We start from the raw sequence: 20,394 nt of genomic DNA, 5'->3' as shown, positions 1-20,394 counted from the left end.
CTGGTCTGACGTCATTAAAGAGTACATTTATGTATGTATACCAAATCCCAATTTCTTCTTCATCTATTATTATTTTCTTTGTTGTGGAGTCTACGATTGTATAAGAAGTTTTATTATGATCTTCTTTTTCACGTGCCATCTCCGCGACGGAGGTTAGCAATCATCATGGCTATTCTGATCTTAGATGCTGCTGCTCTGAATAGTTCAATTGATGTGCTTCCGTACCATTCCCTCAAGTTACGCAACCATGAGATTCTTCTTCTTCCTACACTTCTCTTGCCCTGGATTTTCCCTTGTATAATCAATTGAAGTAGGTTGTATCTCTCATTACGCATAACATGCCCCAGGTATTGCAACTTTCGTGTCTTGATGGTTTCCAATACTTCCATTCTTTTGTTGATTCTTCTCATGACTTCGTTGTTTGTTACATGCTCGGTCCATGATATCTTCAGGATTCTTCTATACACCCATTTATTATGATACAGGCTACCTATTTATCTGCTTTTTTGAACATATTGAATGTGTCATGTTTGTATTCTAACTCTTGCATCTTAATACATTTATCCTCAATCCACTTTTGTTTCGCGATCTTTATCTTTTGTTTTATTAATTTCCTTTGAAAAATAATCTTCTTTTGGTGCACTCCATTACTGGAGGTTTGCGATCACTACATCAAAATGTTCTAGAGTTAGGTTATAATTGTCATTTCTCATTATGTGGCCCAGGTACGAGGTCTTTCTTTTCTGAATCGTTGTTATAAGTTCTAACTCTTTATTTATGGTGTTTAATACTGTTCGATTTGTAACGTGTTGCGTCCATGATATTCTGAGCATTCTGCGATAAAGCCACATTTCAAGGGCTTCCAGCCATCTTATGGTATTTAATTTTAATGTCCAGGTTTTAACTCCATACAGAAGGACTGTCCAAACGTAGCATTTAATAACTCTGTCGGATATCTAAGCGTAGGTTTCGGTTATAGATAATTTGTTGTACATGTTCATAGCCTGTTCTATTCGTGTTTTTATTTCTATATCTGGAGAAATAATCAGGTGAGATAAGCAAAGCATGACAACGAGATAAACATAGAAAGGACACAATGCATAACACAGGAGAAGACATACCGGAACAGAAATGGGTGTGATACAAAGCGTTAAATAGTTCAAATACCATGGAGTCACAATAAATGACGACGGGAAAGTTAATAAAATTATATAGAACAAAATAGAAAAAGGAAGAAATATAATCAGAGCAATACATCTAGTTTTGTAGAGTAGAATCGTAATAAAAAAATGTAAAAAGTGTTTATTAGTCTGTGATTTAGTCAGTATTGATGTACGGGACAAAAATAAACTTCTCCCAACCTAAATGATGTACGAGAGAATCATTTTGCAGTTGGATGTACCAAAAGTTTGATGAAAAAAAAAATTAAATGGAGCACTGAACGTCAAGCAATATTTTCCACTTACGCTGTCTTTTTTTGAGCTTAGATTTTGATTTTAAAAAACCCGATGTGCCAATAATATTCTCATATCATTTAATTTTTTGCTTTCTAGGAACTTTTAAAATATTGTAGTTCAAAAAAACTGAAAGTTATCATGTCTCGAAAAATACTTCCAAACAACGTTTGCTTCACAAACCTTTTTCACAATATATTCCTCTAAAAATTTTGTAATAATTTATTACAATAAAAGAGCCTGCACAAACGATCGATATATAGTTTGCAAAAAATTTTACCACACCTCGTATTTCAACTTTAATTAACTCATGTCAAAAATTGCTTGTTAGGCAACATTTTCAAAACTCCCTATATAAAAAAGAACCGTTAAACACAGTGACGCAGCAGAAGTCACAGAAAAAAATTGAAAAATGTATCTATACATAAAAAAACGATCGATCATTTCTCTATCGCGAACAATAAAAATACACACGGCGATTTGTAATGTAAAATAAGAATCATCAGGATTAACGGGTTCTAGTTTTGTTAAACTCTCGTTTCATTTCGTCTCGGTGTGTTGTTCCTAAAAAAATATTCGCGATGTTAAAAGAATAACAGTACAATGATGTTCTATTCGAAACGAGTTGGTACGTACAAATTAAGACGCTGGAAGGAAATGATTTAAGAGATTAATTGGCAAGGATAAGGAAAAACGTTGAGGGCTGATATTTGAAATACGGGGGTGGTATAATAAATACTTAAAGGACATTTTACGTCAATTATTATTCTTTCAGCTTATGTTTGAAAAGCTGAAAGGAATTAAAGGTTAAAAATATATATTAATCACGATATTTATAAAGAAGAAATAGAAATACAAAAAAAAACTTACAAAAAATCGTAACAGGTGGAAAGTCAGCTACGGGAAAACAACAGTCGATGGAACAATTTGGAAATGGAATTTGGATTTATCAAAAAACTACAGTGGGCAGTGAAAACAGAAAAGATAAATAAACGAAAATTGAAGCTTGGAACATGAAATGTGAGAGCCAATTTTTAGAATGAAGCACTAAAGCGACTGATAGAAGAACATAGATAGGGATGATGAGAAGTTTTATCCAATTTCGGAGTTTACCCGTGACAAATCTATTTATTTTTTGTTAGCTACAATTTGACCCTCCCATGCATTGTAACAATTTATTAATTAGCTCTCCGTACTTGATTTTCCGGAATCAGAGCTTGGTTTTGTTGCAGGAACATTAATCCTCCTGGCGTTGATGGTGCTGGAAACAATGGCGCTCATGTCCGGACTCCAATATTAGGCCATGTTATTGTATTTGCTTTGACACAGCGGCATTATATATATATATATATATATATATATATATATATATATATATATATATATATATATATATATATATATATCCATTGGTTCATTTGACTTTAAATTAGATAAGTAGCAATTAACTTATTTGCAAGCCACCACAAATTGGTATTTGTTGTTTATAAACACATTAAAAATGTCTAAGTAACACAATTTTTTTTCTCATACACATACCGTTATAATGAGTGATATATTGGATGTATTAATCCATAATAAAGCCTATCCTGACGTATGCGGCCATTGTGTGGTGTCCCGGGCTAGAGTGGCTTCAGCTAAGGCCCAATTAATTCACCTCCGGCGGTTGGCATGCGTTGGCATCTCAGGAGCCATGAGGACCACTCCCTCAGCGGCTCTTGAGGCTTTGCTGGATTTAACTCCTCTACATCTTATTGTAGAGCTCTAAGCCGTGATGGCAGCCTATCGTCTTAACTGCTTTGGATACTGGTTGAAAAATAATGGTTGGATGGGGCATTGTGACATCTGGAGACAGGCCCTCGTTTGTTGTCCTGTGCTCTCTATTGTACAGGACAGCATGACTCCCCAATTTGAGTCCTCATTCTCTTTCTTGGTTCAATTTCCTGATCGGGATGAGTAGATGGAACGAGAGCCTGCACTGATCTGTCGAGTCGGACTCGACAGATGGACGGACAAGCGGTCAGGTGTTGGAGTATATGGTAGCGGAATCGGATTTGAATCTGGCCAGGCTCACGGTTCCCATTCATCAGTCTTTCAGGCCAAGGTCTTTACGATCCTAGTCATGTGCTTAGAAGGTAATATATTCGCTCTGTGCGTGACTGACGCGACACCTACCGCCTTCATCTGACAGTTTTGGAGTCTACCAATTTTCAGGTTAAACATATGACATTAATGACATATGTTTGACATTGTTAAATACAGGCGAAATTGACAATTATTAATAATTAACTTTTTAACTATATTTTTTCAGTTTATGTACAAAATAAATGTAGTATTAAAAACTGGGTTTCTCAAAATTCATCATAATATATCTTTTTAAGCCCAAACGGAAAAGAAAAGTTAAAAATCTAGTACTGGCAAATCAAGTTTTTCACGTGAAAGAGCATATAATTAAAAACAGTAATAGTAAAAGTTATGATATAAAAGCTAAAGTCATCAGGCACTCTGCAGTTAGCTTGAAGCCTTATAAAATATCATTTAAGGTAAATTATTTAAATATTTCCTATTTTAATTGCATAAAAATGATGTTATGTGATATTTACTTTTTCATATTAATCGCACGGATCCAAATTTTTCTTTTCTCTAATTTATATGTAATCTTTGGAAACCTATAAAAACTACACTTGCTATTTTTGCTATTATTAGCACAATTAAATACGCAATATGTAATTGCACACATTTTTGATAAAATTTATGCGTATAAAGACTCCAATTGTGTCATATTTCGCCGCTACGCACGTTGGCATCGTTTCAAGGTACCCCTACCATGGTCACGCACGGAGCGAATAGGGCTTGCTCAGGCAGGACCATCTCTGCTCTGACAGTCAAGCAGCGCTAAGTGCTTTGGAAGCGCTTAAAGTCAGCTCTAAGCTGGTTTTTGAGTGCAAGGGAGCTCGCGCTGATGTTCCGCGGACCAATAGGGTTAACTTGATATGGCTGCCGTGACACAGGCGTGGAAGGAAATGGACGGGTTGGCGCCCTGGCAAGACAGGGCTCATTCCCTCTGCCGGTAGGGCCCAAAGCTGGGATTGGAGTGCCCTTCAGTACTGGTTGGGGTAGTTTCGAAGAGCTTCTTCTGCGGAGGTTCCAGGACTTCTGGGCCAGTTGTGGAGGTATGAGACAGACTAGGCTCTATATAGTGGGACCATCCCCAAGTCTCCTAGATCGAAGAAGATACTTTTTGGTGGTCATCTGCTTGGATTGGTGGATGGCTCACGGTGCCGTCTTTGTAATGAGGAGGAAACCTCCTTACATGTCCTCTGAAAGTGCCCGGCACTGGCTTATCAGATGTGGCAGATCCTGGGTTCGGTCTTTATGCAATCGAGCCAAATGAGGGACTTTACCATTCGCGAATCATTATCTAAAAATTCTTGTACCGGAATGTAAGTAGTATTTTGTTTGTTTCTAATTTATTACAATTCAATAGATTACCTCTTACCAATTTGTGGGTTTTCACTTTGTCTGCTAAATCAATTTTTATGCATATTAATAAACACAGACATGTAATATTGGCAAAATTACTATAACCTTTTTTGATCTTTATCTTTATAAGACAGCACCCTAATATGGGCTTTTTATAATTTCAGCGTTTAATTTACTTTGTACCGTTTGACCTGAAGATGCTTTGCAAAGTGTAGAAAGCGAAACCGATCGTTTTGGTAGTAAAATTAAATTGATTGTAAGTCTAATTTTATTTCTTTTACCTATTTGAAATGGACTCACACAAGCAACTTTAGCTTAATTTAGCTTACTAGGATCTGTTTAAAAAAAAACACTATCAAAAACACTCAAATGGATATACCAGCGTACTTATTTTTCATGTATGTGCCCCATAACCTCTAATTCAGTCATATTTTCATCTTTTTTAGTATCCCCTTTTCGTATTTTGTCCTTGTCAGATTGCTGTATCTTTTAAGGGTCTCACTTCGGTTTAATAAGCAACTTTTCGAAATAGATTCAATACTGGAATAAATTTACTTTCTAAGAATTTAAAAAAAAAAGGTTCTAATGGGAAGTTTAAGAAATAGACCAAAGTTGTAACTAATACTTTTTGTATTTATAACTTTTTGCAGCTTCGTAACGTTTGTACTGACAAATGAAATAAAATGAAGGTCATTTTATTAAAGACTGGTTGGAATTCCAACAATTATGTCACCAATTGTCAGTGTTTACTGTCTCTAGTATATAAGAATAAAAAAATCATCAATCAAAGCATCCAGACGGTACTGCACTGTATATAATATTATCTTGTGTTTGTCTGGTGTGCTTCCGGAGACCCCAAAAAGCAAAATGAAAAACCTTCTGTTGGTTGGACGATGATTTGTGCTATTTAAGCATTGAAAGGACGCGTTAATGGAAGTTACAGGGTGATGTTAAATACAAACGTGGGGTACTGATAAGGCCTAAGAAAAAATTTTTGGATCAGTTAGAAGTAATAGGAAAGAAAAAAGTTAAAACAATAAAGACAATAAAGGAACCACCAATAGCAAGCAATATAAATAGTTAAATGGTAAGATAACTATGAGTAAAATGGTTTTTTTAATACCATCGTCTATGGAAATGAAAATTAGGAACACAGCGAAAACGTTTCACCTATTTTATCTGTTTACGGAAATACAATATAGTGTAAAAATACATATGAGTGATATTGATATGGAAGACTAACTCTAGTCAATCATACATAATAACTAAAATGAATCATCAGGTAAAGATGCAGCTCTCTTTGAGAAATGTTATATGACAAGTGGCATCTGTGAGATCTAAATTCACAAATTACACAATTACGAATACATTTTAATATCAGAATTTCTTAGAATGATAATAAAAATAATAAAATAGACGACATCAAAAATGAAGAGGATACCATTGAGACAAATTCAATATTTTGGGCAAGTTACCCATCAGGATCATTAGTATATACCATAATTTGTGTTGATTTATTAAATATAGTTTCTCTATCGAAAAGAAGGCATTGTATAGCATGTTCCTGATGTAACCCAATACGTGTTTCAAATGCTTTGCAAACATCGTGTTGTATTTGTATTCTTTACACAACTTTATCCTTTATTGTAGACCTACCCCGTCTAAAACTCCTTTGGAGTCTTCACCAAGGAGTTCTTCCGCCCCAGAGAACTGGCGTACTCTGAGATTATAGCCTTCGCATGGTATAGGCGCATTGTTGTGCCTGGCAGCTTTTCGTCCCAACTCTTGGAAATAAAATGGACACCAGACAAAAAAAGATGACCCAGAATATGACTCAGAAATGATTAACTTTTTTGAATTCATAAATAAAAATGTAGAGGTAACAAGCAGGGAGCCATTGTTGCAGACTCAGTATCTGTACTGAATCAGTCTCAATGAACCCAACCAGGATCGTATAGGCTAACCTTCAGCATGGTAAGATAGCTTCCGCAGAACTTATTGTTGGCAAAGGAGGCTTCAATGCACCTTGATACAAGAGCCAAGTAATAGGTCCATCGGGTGCAGAGAGCTAATATAATATAGCAGTTTTGTCGATGTCCCGAGGATCTGCATAATAATTCATGGAAAACATACAATCAGACGGCTTCCAAACAAAAAGGAGTTCTTCTATGTATGCATTTAAAAGAACGTATAATGAATTCCATTACTATTTTTCGTTCGAGACTCTACGTCTATTATTTTGTAAATTTGGTCTATATCTGTCGATTCCTGTGGACTTGTTGTTCCTATTGTTCTTAAAACTTTTACTTGCTCTCTAGCATTGAAGGAGGTTCTATGGGGCTGTTATTTATTACCTTTTTAGGAAATGCTCATGTTCCACTTCGGTGCAGATTAATTATTTGAAGTACTTAACCCATCTACTTGATATTGCACTGCTATTACTAACAATATGTCCGTTAGTGTCCATGCACATGTTCAGTTATTATTTGAATTCATTTTTAGTGATATTTAAGATGCAACATAGCACACCAATCATTTCATTTCTATCAGCGTAATCTAGCTAAAGAACTTTTCGCCCGACCCTCGTATGACTAAATCGATATAGATGTAATTCCCTAAATTTTCACTAATCGATTCATTGTCGATTGAGCCATTCAAAATATTTTTCAATTTATGTTTTGTCTCTTCTTCCTAGCTTTCATTCTTGATATACTGTGCACGATTGACTACAACATAGAAAAAACATTGCCCATCAAAGTTTAAAACTTTGATATCCAAAAATATCACTACAAACTTTATTAAAGACTGTGTCGTTCATTCTACTCGGTGATTCTACCAAACGTTAGTGGGTATGTAGGTCCCTTTACTTGGATAATCAAAAGCAAAATAAAAAGACAAAAAACACCTATTACAGGTAGAGGTAAATGTCAATACAAATACAGTCAGTCACCAGTCGCTCTGTTCACATTGTGGGTTGATAAACTCTTTGAATGCTGCGTTGCCACGACTAAGAAATTTATTAGAAACCAAGACTAACTTTAAAGTACATACATATATTTGAAACAACTTTAAATATATTATTATAAATATAAATGTGTTTTTGGTAACATATATGAATAGTTTGTCTAAACATTTGGTAAAGAGGTTTCATTTTCTCAAACAGAAATTTTTTTTAAATTCTACAAATAATTTCTTCTAGTTGTATATTCCTTCTCTTAAAGGACCTTGGAGATTATTATAATTAATATGCTTCCCTGACCTACATCCATACCATTACTTCATATTTCTGAGCCAGCACATATTGCCTCTTTCTGATTTTCTTATTTCTTGAACCTTGCTTTGTACAATTTTTCACTTCTCATTTTATGTTAATCTAGTTACAGCAATTTTCTAATTTTGATAGTATCTATGATTTCACATTCCATGTTAATTTCGGATAATACTTCAATGTTGTAATTTTGTCCATCGACGATGTTCTGTCACTTGTCATTGTATATTATTTTTATTTTGTTGTGCTTTTATTAGACGTCAAAATATTACATATATCATAACGTCTTATTGAAATAATTTGCAATAATATACGCATAGTTTTTGTGCGATTTATCGACTAAAATCCAGGATTATGGCTAGCAGTTTTCCTGAAACTCCTTAATTCGTCAGACTTATGGACAATGTATTCTATGCTGAAATCTACGTTGTCTAATAAATATATACTGGTTATAAACAAATATTCTAAATTATATTTTCCACTAAAAAGATTATTTGAAAGATATAAAATTATAAAGGAGTTTATGAAATATTAAAATTATCACAAAAGTCCCATATAAACGATATTTATTGTAACAGATCGTAATTTTTTTAGAAATTATTGGACCAGGCAGAAGATGCGAGATACAATTGTGTGAAAATGGCATGTACGATATTGATACAGTCTTTTATTGACAATATGAATAGCTAAAATGTAAACATTACCTAAATTTACTGTCAAGGGTGAATGTATAGGCTCTTCATTACTCTGTACTCTATATGACTCTTCGTGCAGAAAAATATTTGAACTTCCATATTTTTTAAATATTTTTAACCCAATATTATGCTCTGAATACTGTTGCAGTTCCTAGACAATATTTGTTCAATTTTTCACATGCGAAAAACAATATCATATTTTTCGCAGTATCATTCCTATAATTACCAACCTCAATATCAAAATCATTAATTGAACTAACCCTTAGTAATAATTCCTCCTACCTATTTTTCTCGCCCCACTCACAAGAAGTACAGACTTTCTTGAACATTGCAAAAGAAAAATCGCCCTATCTTACCTATTGATTCCCGTAGACAACAGACGTTGTTTTTGCACATCTCTGATTTTAGTTCCCGTAGAGAATAGACAGTTGTTCTCCTCTCTTAGTGATAACGACTAATTAAAGGAAACAGTGACATGTATCCGCGAAAGACAATCATACAAAAAACCACCGGGTGTGAATTTTGCGAGTGAAAACCTGCTAATCGATAAGCGAAACCTGCTTATGTATGAATACCGTGAGTATATACAACAGTAATATTGGTGAGTGTTTATAAACTTAATTCAAGTATTGTTTGTATTACATTTAATTACATATCCTAATTGTTTGGAACCAACCTTATTTATACAGTCCTTACAACTCGGAAATTATTTTATTTATTTCGCATATGTACATGCCTCAATTGTACAATATTCGTTAATTCAGGTGATGAGATAACATCTCCAAAATATCATGGTCGATGAAATACCATTTTTCAGTTGTACTAGTAGGGACATCATGTTGATATCTTTCTTCATTATATGAACTATAAGAGTTAAGAGTGAGCAAACACTATATATTCAGCGAATATATAGTGTTTACTTACACTCATACAAACCAAAAAGTCCATAATTTAACTGTAGTAGAACTAAACGTTCTACTAGAACTAGAACGTATTTAGTAATTTTTTAGGATAGGTATATTGTTGCAATAACTTACGACTCTATTTAAATAGATAATTCTAGAGGAGAGAGAACATTTCTTTAATGATAAATAGAAGATTTGCCAAATAAAAATTGTATGAAACGTTTACAAAAACCAACAAAAGTGATCCGTTCGCGAAGTATGTCAAAGAAAATAGTCGCAACTTTTGTGTCAAAATCTGTTTGTTTACCAGAAGTTATCGCGAAACTCCGACAAAGCAACACACAACAGCAAATCATCCTACATCAGGATAATGCGAGTCCAATCCAACATCGAATTATTAAACCATTCACCGTATAGCTCCGATCTAAGTCTCAACGACTTCTTCACGTTCCCAAAAATAAAAAATTCAATGCGCGGGCAGCGATTCCAGTCGCCAGAAGCCATCGATGTAAAACAGCCATTTTGCAGGTGTCAACTGAAGACTGGAATAATTGTTTTAGCAATTGGTTTGAACGTATGAAAAAATATATCGATCTTGGTGGGACATATTTTGAAAAGCAATAAAGTACTTTAAGTTTATATATTTTTTGCCTTTATGGCTATATGAAGAGCAAGGATAGAAATAGCAAGAAATGCGTTTGTAAAAACGAAAACAATTCTCTGCAACAAAGAACTTAGATTAGAACTGAGAGTAAGAGCACCGAGATGCTACGTGTTTTTGATACTGCAATATGGACTTGAAAGCTGGACATTAAAGCAAGAACACATAAATAAGTTACAGTCCTTTGAAATGTGGTGTTACAGGAGGATGCTTAGAATAGCATGGACACAGAAGAAAACAATATTGCGAGAAATGGGCGAGAATGCGAAATAATAAACACAATAAAAATAAGAAAGTTACAATATCTGGGACACGTAATGAGGGGACAGCGATATGAACTACTAAGGCTGATAATACAGGGAAAGATAAGAGGAGGAAGGAATATAGAAAGAAGGAGAGTGTCATGGTTGAAGAATTTAAGGGACTGGTTTAAATGCAGTTCTATAGAACTCTTCAGAGCGGCAGTAGATAGAGCAAAGATAGTGATGATGATATCCAACCTCCGATCGGGAGACAAGAAGGCTATAAAATATAAAAAATAAAAAGACAACTCTCGTATTAACATACCAGGACCATTCCTAAGTACGTGAATCCGTCTACGTGTTCTAATCATCTATGTGTTGAGGCACTTGTCTATTTGATTTGGTTTGTAGGAGTATTTTTGTCTTATTTGTATTTATTGCTACAGTTTCTGCACTTTGTTTCAATTTAACGTAAGTTTCTTCCGCAGCATTTTTTGTTCTGCTCATTATGTTGATATTATCTGCGTCCACTATCGTTTGGGTGTATTTGTTTGTAACTATGGTATTTCTGCTAACCGTCAACCGTCTAATTTCAAATTCAAGGACAAGATTGAAAAGAGTTGTAGCCAGTCCGTTCCCTTTTTTCAGCCTTTGCGGTATCATAAACCCATCACTCATCTGGCCTCGAATACATACATGTACTTTTGTTTCTATCATTGTCATTTGCACTAGTCTTAATAATTTTGCTGGTATGCCTAGTTCCTGCAATATATTAGTAGCAAGGAAAAAAATTTGTTGGACGACCAAAAAGAGATGTAGATCGAGACTTGGGCTCTAATGCCATTAGATGGATGGATCATTTTTTGTCCCAATGCGAAATAGGAGAGAGTGTTGAAGGGGCAATGACCAATTCTCATTCAAATAGTTGTAGTTACATAATGTCTTCATGTGTCTCCTAGTGATGGAGAGAAATTTATTGAACCATTGTCTCCAGTAAGAACAGTCTCCATTGTCTAAGAACAGTAATCTCGTGATAGATACAACGCAAAAATCGTTAAGTACAGAGGTCTTGAGAAACAAATAATAAGACAATGGTGAGTGGACAGTACGCAGACGATACCAACGATCCTCTCTACTTCTTGTGTCGTAAAATAAGGTAAGGCATTAGAAAACTGTAGGTAAGAAAGTTGGTTGGCACAAGGATACCATAACGCCCTGGGACCTATATGAGTTTAAAATAACAATATTGGTTTTTTTTCTAAGAGAACTAGTTCATTAGATAGAAGATTAGATAATCTTTTAACTTAAAAAGATGTGTATTCTGTCTCTTCGAGGCTTTGTTAATTTTTTTGTGTAGTACTCTTGGAGTGGGAAAAAATAATGGATTGCGTGATTTTTTGTTATCATATCATTTCAACAACACGGTTAACACAATCACCACTGCTGTACTGATTTCAGAATAATTGTAAAAGTTTTCCAAAAAAAATACATAAGGAACATCGATATAACCCATGTATTTTTAAACATTTTCTTCTATCAAAATTGGTGTGCAGTTTTTAAAATATACAATGTTTATACATCCATAACCAATTATAGTTGTTAGGTAGACGCCAGAAAGTCTTTCGATTTAAACTAATCATTATCGATTTTGTAAAACGTACAATTTAAAGTTGCCATGGCAACAGCTAAGATAGATCTCGGCATTGTATAAACCGGCGGCCGTACCTCAGCCGTGCATATTACAATGTAGTGCTTTCTTCTTCTTCGTATATAAAAACTACCTCACCTTGTGCTAATTGTGGCTGTCCTCCGGCATTAGCGAGCTCTCGGCCGATACAAAAATGGAAACTTGAACTGTATCACTTGGTATATTAACCTCAAAAAAGGATATCCTGTTTCTGCCACCTTACATAATAAATTCACGTGGGTCGACGTGGCAACAGCGCGTCCGTAATTCGCCGAGATTCCTTCTTCCAAGGGCGTTCGTTCATACACCAGACTAGCGCGTCGTTGCCGGATTTGAGGTTGCGAATAGTGCAAACTTTGTGGAGAATATTCACCTGCGACTATCGATTACGTTCAACAACAGTTTATACGGGATCATAGACATGTTGCGTTATACACATTATTATGCTTAAATAAATCTTTAGATTAAATGTCTTTATAGTAGAAACAATATAAATTCCTGACCAAATACATATATAAGAAAGAACTAAGAATAGTCTTTGTTATTTTATCTTTATTATTCAAAATTGGCAATAACTACTGACTCTCCCTACAGGATTTTCTTCAAAAGATTTAAATGGTCGACTGAGATGTTATTAGATAATCTGGAGTCTTCTTTGATTTCTTCTAAACGTTAAGTAAATTCTTGGTAGGGTTATTTCTCAGAAAAAATTTGGTTTTCTCCTTTGGACATGTTATTAGTAGATTACAAAATAGGGTCATTTCAATATCCTCATATTTTTGTTGTAGTACGATTGAATCCTCACAAAAAGAATTAATTTAAATGAATTCTTTGATATGTTTTGTTGTAGTATTATTTTGAGATTAAATATGAATAACATAATTTTGGGAATAAATAGAAAGAACAACGAAAGTGTGGGCAATAATGATATTCGAGATGACGTAATAAAACATGAGGGAGGATATTAGGAGGACGGATATTTAACCTACTGAGAAAAATTTGAAAACAAGAGGAAATGCCAGAGAATAAATAAAAAAAGACGATTCCTACTTGGGAATTACAGAAATATTGCTTTGTTTTATGTAATATAAAATTTTCTCCAGAGTTATTAGATACAAACTAGAAAATTGCCTAAATGGAGGGGTCAGAAAAATGAAACTGGTTTTCAAAAGGATAAAGTTTTTTCTAATAAAAATGACATAATATAATAATTACGAGCACATGAATGAAAATATCTGTCAGAAAAATTTGAAGTACACAAGGGATTGAAAAAAAGAGATCCATTATCTACAGTTCTATTTAGTTTTCTCCGTGAAGGAATATTTAGGGAAAGCGGTATAAGAACACAAGGAACAAATTGATCAAGGTACTTTATGCCAAAGATGTAGTCCTAATAACACGAACAAAAAAATAAGCTATTGCTAAAATAAGGAATGTAGATTGATTATCACTTAACGAAACAAAGTATCTATAAACGGGAAGTAATTTAAACGATAAGTTTACAGAAAAAATCAAATAAGGAAAACAAGGATAACTTGATTCTTTACATCAAAGGCGAAAACGTTAATCATATGGCGTCAATATTACAAGAATACTTAAATAAACTAGTAAATTGGCCCTAAGCACCGATGTTAGTTTTTGCTCTAATAAAACAAAATTTATAATATTTCAAAAAAAACATATCGAGGATAAACCAAACCTCACGCTTGACAATCGAAATCTTTCCTATACAAACGAAATAAAATTTCTACGAATGATATTTGATCAAAAGTTAAATTGGCAAAGTCATATTCAGCAGTTAGTTCTTTCATGTCAAAATGGCCTTTACTTGTTTAAGTACCTAGCTCACACATTTTGGGATACCAATGGTAAAACACTGCTCATATTATATAGATCCTTAATTCGTTCCAAGGTTGATTATGGATGTGTAGCATATGCATCTGCCAGCAAAACAAAGTTATAATCTTTGGATACGTTACATCCTCCATAACCATTATACTTGGAGTATATAGAACAACTCCGATAAATAGCATACAAGCTGAAATAGGTGAACCCGCGGTAAAGCTTCATAGGCAGCTGTTAACCCTTAATTACGCTTCTAACATAACTGGTAAAAGAATTCCAATAAATAACATTTTAGACATGTCCATGACTAATGACTCTTCAAAGTTCAATCTTCCATATTCCCGCAGGCAGATTCCATCATGCAATGAAACTACTTAACTGGAATCAATTTTCACCCTTATATCAATACAAAATATATCTTAATCTCCATCTTGGATTGCAAAAATCCCAACAGTTATTTGTGGCCTATTATAATCCAAAATAAATAGCACCAAACCTAATTTTGACTGACCAAAAATTGATGAACCAAAATTGATCAACTAGAAATGTACTCCCCCAGAAAAGATTTAACAATATAAATAAATTTTCAACTAAAAATCCAGCTTAAATAAGCAAAAGACATTATATAAACCAATCTCTATTTCTATTGAATTATCTATTATCTATTGCATTGAAGTGACATGGCAGACAAGAGTTGCGAACTGACAGATATACTTTTTCGACTGAAGTGTGGCATAGATATTTATATATGTTTTATCTCATAAAACATAATGATGTGTGAATAAAGGAATTAGAATATTAAGTGAAAATGAGAATTGGAATTTAGTTTATGACAAAATATTTAGTAAATAGAAAGTTGATCGAAGGGTTAAGTCCCAACTATTTTTAGAATAAAAAAAGTAAAATAAAATTGAAACAAAGTAATTGAAATAAAAACATGTGACTGTATACCATATATATATATATATATATATATATATATATATATATATATATATATATATATATATATATATATATATATATTGTTATGATATGTAAAATCAAGAAAATATTGGTTTGTTTAAAATATTTCAAAGTTCAACAAAAAATTAAAATAATTTAGGATAATATCCAACAAACATTTCGGAGAAGGAAAGTTATTAAATCCTTGAATTACCTGTACCAAACAAAATGTAAGCTTTACATCAATCATTTCTTTGTTATACTTAAGTGACCCGCATAAGTTTAAGTGAAAGCCAAAGAATTGAACGGGGTTTTTCAAAATCCATTAATGCAGTGATTAAAGACAATAGAAGGGATTATAGAAAGAGGTTTTTGTTAGTTTTTAAGATTTATAGAAAAATATTATTTGTAAATAAGTTTTAGGAAATTTATAATTATAGGTAAAAATTTGTTTGTTATCGAAATGAAGAAATGGGGGAATTGTGACGAGTTGTGATTGGCGGAGATTGAAAAAGGTGGGATAAGTGTGTGGGAGAAAGTTTAGCGAGATTGAGGAGAGATAAAAGATATGGTAGTTGGTTTCCAAGTCTTCAAGAAAGAACAGTGTTTGTTCTCTGTCGGTTCCCGAAATGTAGCAAGCAGTAGTGTTGAATGTTAGTGAGTTTTTGTGGAGTTAGTGTATCTGACAGAAGCTGAAACAACAAAATATTGTAAGTCATATTTCTCTACTTATATTCCAAGAGTCACTGTTCAGGCCAACGAGAGATTCAGTTTATCGTAAAGAGAAGATATTCCAAGAGTCAATTTTTCACTCGGGCCAACGAGAGATTCAGTTTATCGAGAGGAGAAAGGCTATCATAATTTGAATGATTTGTGCTTTTGAAGGAGATCATTAAGGACGATATACTTGCAACAATCTGATGTAAGATTGCTGATTACATAGGGAGCGGTTGAGAGGAGATAATATAATCTACAAGGAACAAGGATTTGGACCACTCATCATCAGAGAGAGATAATTTTGTTTTCTGCAGTTTTTTTCTTTTATTGATAACACAATTTTTACACGTAATTTAGAAAGGATATAAATATTTGGATTAGGAGAGTTAGAATAGTTTGGGATTTTGAGATTTCAATTAATATTGTTTGTACCATTAATTTTTGATTGTTCACGTACGGAGAACAAAATTTTGAGAATCCTTATATGAGATTTGTTTATTGAAAACTTTTGAGTGTGAATTATTTCATTATTTTTATTTCAATATATAGTGTTAGATCATATGTGTTTTTTTATTGTTCCGGTATTCTCTGGACCTTACCTTTCACATGTAATAGCATAGATATAGAAGCACGAATTGAACCCTGAGATAAAAGAATTAAAAATTGTGATAGAGTCATAATCATATCATTTAAATAATATTAATTATTAAAACAAATTAATTAGCTAATTATTGCTTGGCGCACCAAGACTTTAAATATCACAATAACTGGCTTCCAAAACGTGGGGCTTGAAAATATCGCAGCTTTACATTTGAAGGAAGGGAAAGAGATCTGGAATAAGTACAGGTGATCCAGAGATAAAAACATATAACATTGAGGGAATTTGAATTTGAAAGTATTTTGACAATTTTTCCAGGGAATATAAATTTGATTTATTGATTGATCGTAGTTAGTGGATATTTACTGCTATTGAATTATTTGATTTTATTTTCTTTACCAATCGTACATTTGATATTTATTTTGAATTATTTGAATTTTACTGATTGCATATTTGATATTTGTCGTGAAAATTTAATACATTTGGGGAGAAATACTGTCGTGTTCTGAAACATATAGAGTGTTGTAAAATTTCACATTTGGCGGGGACAAAAACAATAACAAAAAGTAACAACATGTCTGTCACAAGGAGACAAAGTAAAATGCAGGAAAGGAAGGAGGATAACAGAGAAGATGAAACAATTTTGGAAGAAGTATCGGATAATGAAGGAAATGTGACAATAGTTGAGGAGAGAAAAGAACTATCAGGAATAGATAAAATATTACAACTAATGCAACTCCAGTCACAAACAATGGCAGAAACAAAACAAACAATGGAAAAAAACCAAATTGAAACGAAACAAACAATGGAAGAAAACCAACGGGAAACAAGGCAAGCAATAGAACTAAATAACAGGAATATAGAGAAGCGTTTGGAAAACTATGAACAAGAAATTAAAGGATGTGTTGAGGGGATAAAGAAAGAACTGATACAACAGATAGAAGAAATAACCATAAAGAATGCAAAACAAGAGACAGAGATTAAAGATATCCAAAATACAATGAAGGAGATACAAAATTGCCAGAGAAAGGAACTAGAGATGCAGAGAGAAGAAATAGAAACTAAAATGAAAGATAGTAAGACTGTCCAGAAAAAGGAATTAGAACAGTTAGAAGAAAAATTTGAAATGGCGCTACAAGAAGACAGAAAGGAAATAGAAAGAAGATTAAAGCAAAATGAAAAACAAATGGCAGAAATTGAACTAAGAGGGGTAGAGAGAAAAGAAGTTATCATCCATGGAACAAGCGAGGCGAAAATACAATTTGGCGGGGATATTCGGAAAACACACCCAGTACCGTTTGTTAAAAATTTGAAAACCAAATTACAACATATTAGATATTTTGACGATTGCAAAGAAACAATTAGAAACCATTTGAAAGAAGGAGCAGCGTTATGGTATGAAAGCAAGGAAGATGAGTTTGAAAATTGGACAGACTTTGAAAATAAATTTCTCAACTATTTCTGGGGGAAAAATAAACAGAGAGAAATCAACCAAGAGCTACAGAATGGAAAATATCACGAAAAAATGGGAATATCTGAAGAAAGATATGCTTTGCAGATATATAACAATTCAAAATATCTAGAATACAAATATTCTACCGAACAGCTGGTAGAAATGATCAGCAGACATTTTGAGGAAACGTTGGAAGATCACGTGATTTTGAGAAACTATCAAGATATTGATAGTTTGTGCCAATTCCTTCAATTAAAAGAAGCAAAAAGAAAAGAAATGAGAAATAGAAGACAACATGACCAATATAATGGACCGGAAAGAAGGTATTCATCAAATTATGACCAGAGAAACCGACATCCCAGATCAACAAACGAATATAGGCCGAGAAATTACAATAATTACAATAGACAACAAAATTACGATAACAGGAATGACACACAACATAGAACATATGAAAATCACAACAGGAATAGAGATGCACAAAATACTCCGAATAGGAATACTAACGAACAAAGGGATGATAGAAATAACCAGAGCTTCCAACAACAAAATAGAAGGGAGATGAATCATGTAGCAATAGGAAACGAAAGACAAATCTCTAATTCTAATCTAATATTTTTAGATGCATTTATAAAACATAAAGCAATTAAAATTGTGATTGATTCTGGCTCGGAGATATCGCTAATCAATAAAAAACTAGTAAAAGAATTAAATTTGGACAGATTTGTGTATAAGATTCCTAGGGTTGATTTAGTGGGTGCAAACAATAAAAATTTGACGACAGTAAACGAAGGTTTGGGAGTACAGATAAGAGTGGGAAACAAATTCCATATTATGAAATGTGTGGTGATTGAAGACTTAAATCATGATATGATAGCGGGAATTGATGAATTGAGAAAAAAAGATATCACCATAAATTTTGCGGAAAATAAAATGGAAATCAGAGCAGAACCAGACAACACAGGAGAAGAAAAGCAAACAGATAGGAAAACAAATTCTGGAAGGATCAATGCACAGGAAAAACACAAAGAAATCGATATGACTGTAGAGAATAAACCGAAAGTACAAGAACAAGATCTAACAGAAGAGAAAAAGAGAAGGAAGAAAAAGAAGAAGAGTTCGAAAAGAAAGCAGGAAAATAAGATGGAGACCAGAGAAAAACAGGAAATAGAAGGTACAGAAGAATTGTCGGCAACCGACGATAAAACAGAATGGAAGCAGGAAGAAAAAGAAAGTATCATCAGAGAAATGAAAGGAATAGAAACATGGTGCTCGGAATACCAAAGGGAATTAGAGGATAAAAGGAAAACAGAAGAAAAAATGGCACTAATGGACGAGAATCCAGAATTGTGTGAAGAAGTATTATGGACAGTGAACACATATGAACAAAAGGAGGATGAAAGAAAAATAAATTGTGGAGAAAACATAGAGAAGATTTTAAGAAACCATGGAGATCTTGTTAATAAAGTAAACCGAGTGGCTAAAAATTATGAACTTTCTTTGAAGGGAAAATACTTGGAAAAATTTAAAACGAAAATATATCCAATCCCGTATAAAGACAGGCAATATACGGGGTATTTTAACATTCACGACATTTATCAGTATCATAAGTAGATTTTAATAACATAGTGAAATGATTTGATCCTGGAAAACTTTTGTCATTTTAAAATTTAACAAAGAGTTTTCGGCAGATCAAATGGCGGGGATTTGTTATGATATGTAAAATCAAGAAAATATTGGTTTGTTTAAAATATTTCAAAGTTCAACAAAAAATTAAAATAATTTAGGATAATATCCAACAAACATTTCGGAGAAGGAAAGTTATTAAATCCTTGAATTACCTGTACCAAACAAAATGTAAGCTTTACATCAATCATTTCTTTGTTATACTTAAGTGACCCGCATAAGTTTAAGTGAAAGCCAAAGAATTGAACGGGGTTTTTCAAAATCCATTAATGCAGTGATTAAAGACAATAGAAGGGATTATAGAAAGAGGTTTTTGTTAGTTTTTAAGATTTATAGAAAAATATTATTTGTAAATAAGTTTTAGGAAATTTATAATTATAGGTAAAAATTTGTTTGTTATCGAAATGAAGAAATGGGGGAATTGTGACGAGTTGTGATTGGCGGAGATTGAAAAAGGTGGGATAAGTGTGTGGGAGAAAGTTTAGCGAGATTGAGGAGAGAGAAAAGATATGGTAGTTGGTTTCCAAGTCTTCAAGAAAGAACAGTGTTTGTTCTCTGTCGGTTCCCGAAATGTAGCAAGCAGTAGTGTTGAATGTTAGTGAGTTTTTGTGGAGTTAGTGTATCTGACAGAAGCTGAAACAACAAAATATTGTAAGTCATATTTCTCTACTTATATTCCAAGAGTCACTGTTCAGGCCAACGAGAGATTCAGTTTATCGTAAAGAGAAGATATTCCAAGAGTCAATTTTTCACTC

General features: G+C 33.2%; 1 protein-coding gene across 1 annotated transcript in view; it reads left to right on the top strand.

The window, feature by feature from the left end:
* The window catches only part of Fancl (E3 ubiquitin-protein ligase Fancl), a 349,014-nt gene that overhangs the window by 205,052 nt on the left and 123,568 nt on the right, over positions 1-20,394 (top strand). The window lies entirely within an intron of this gene.

Source organism: Diabrotica undecimpunctata, chromosome 3 (genome assembly GCF_040954645.1).
Source record: "Diabrotica undecimpunctata isolate CICGRU chromosome 3, icDiaUnde3, whole genome shotgun sequence".
Classification (NCBI taxonomy): domain Eukaryota; kingdom Metazoa; phylum Arthropoda; class Insecta; order Coleoptera; family Chrysomelidae; genus Diabrotica; species Diabrotica undecimpunctata.
Note: the sequence above shows the minus strand (reverse complement) of the source record. Positions and strands in the feature narration are given on the sequence as shown.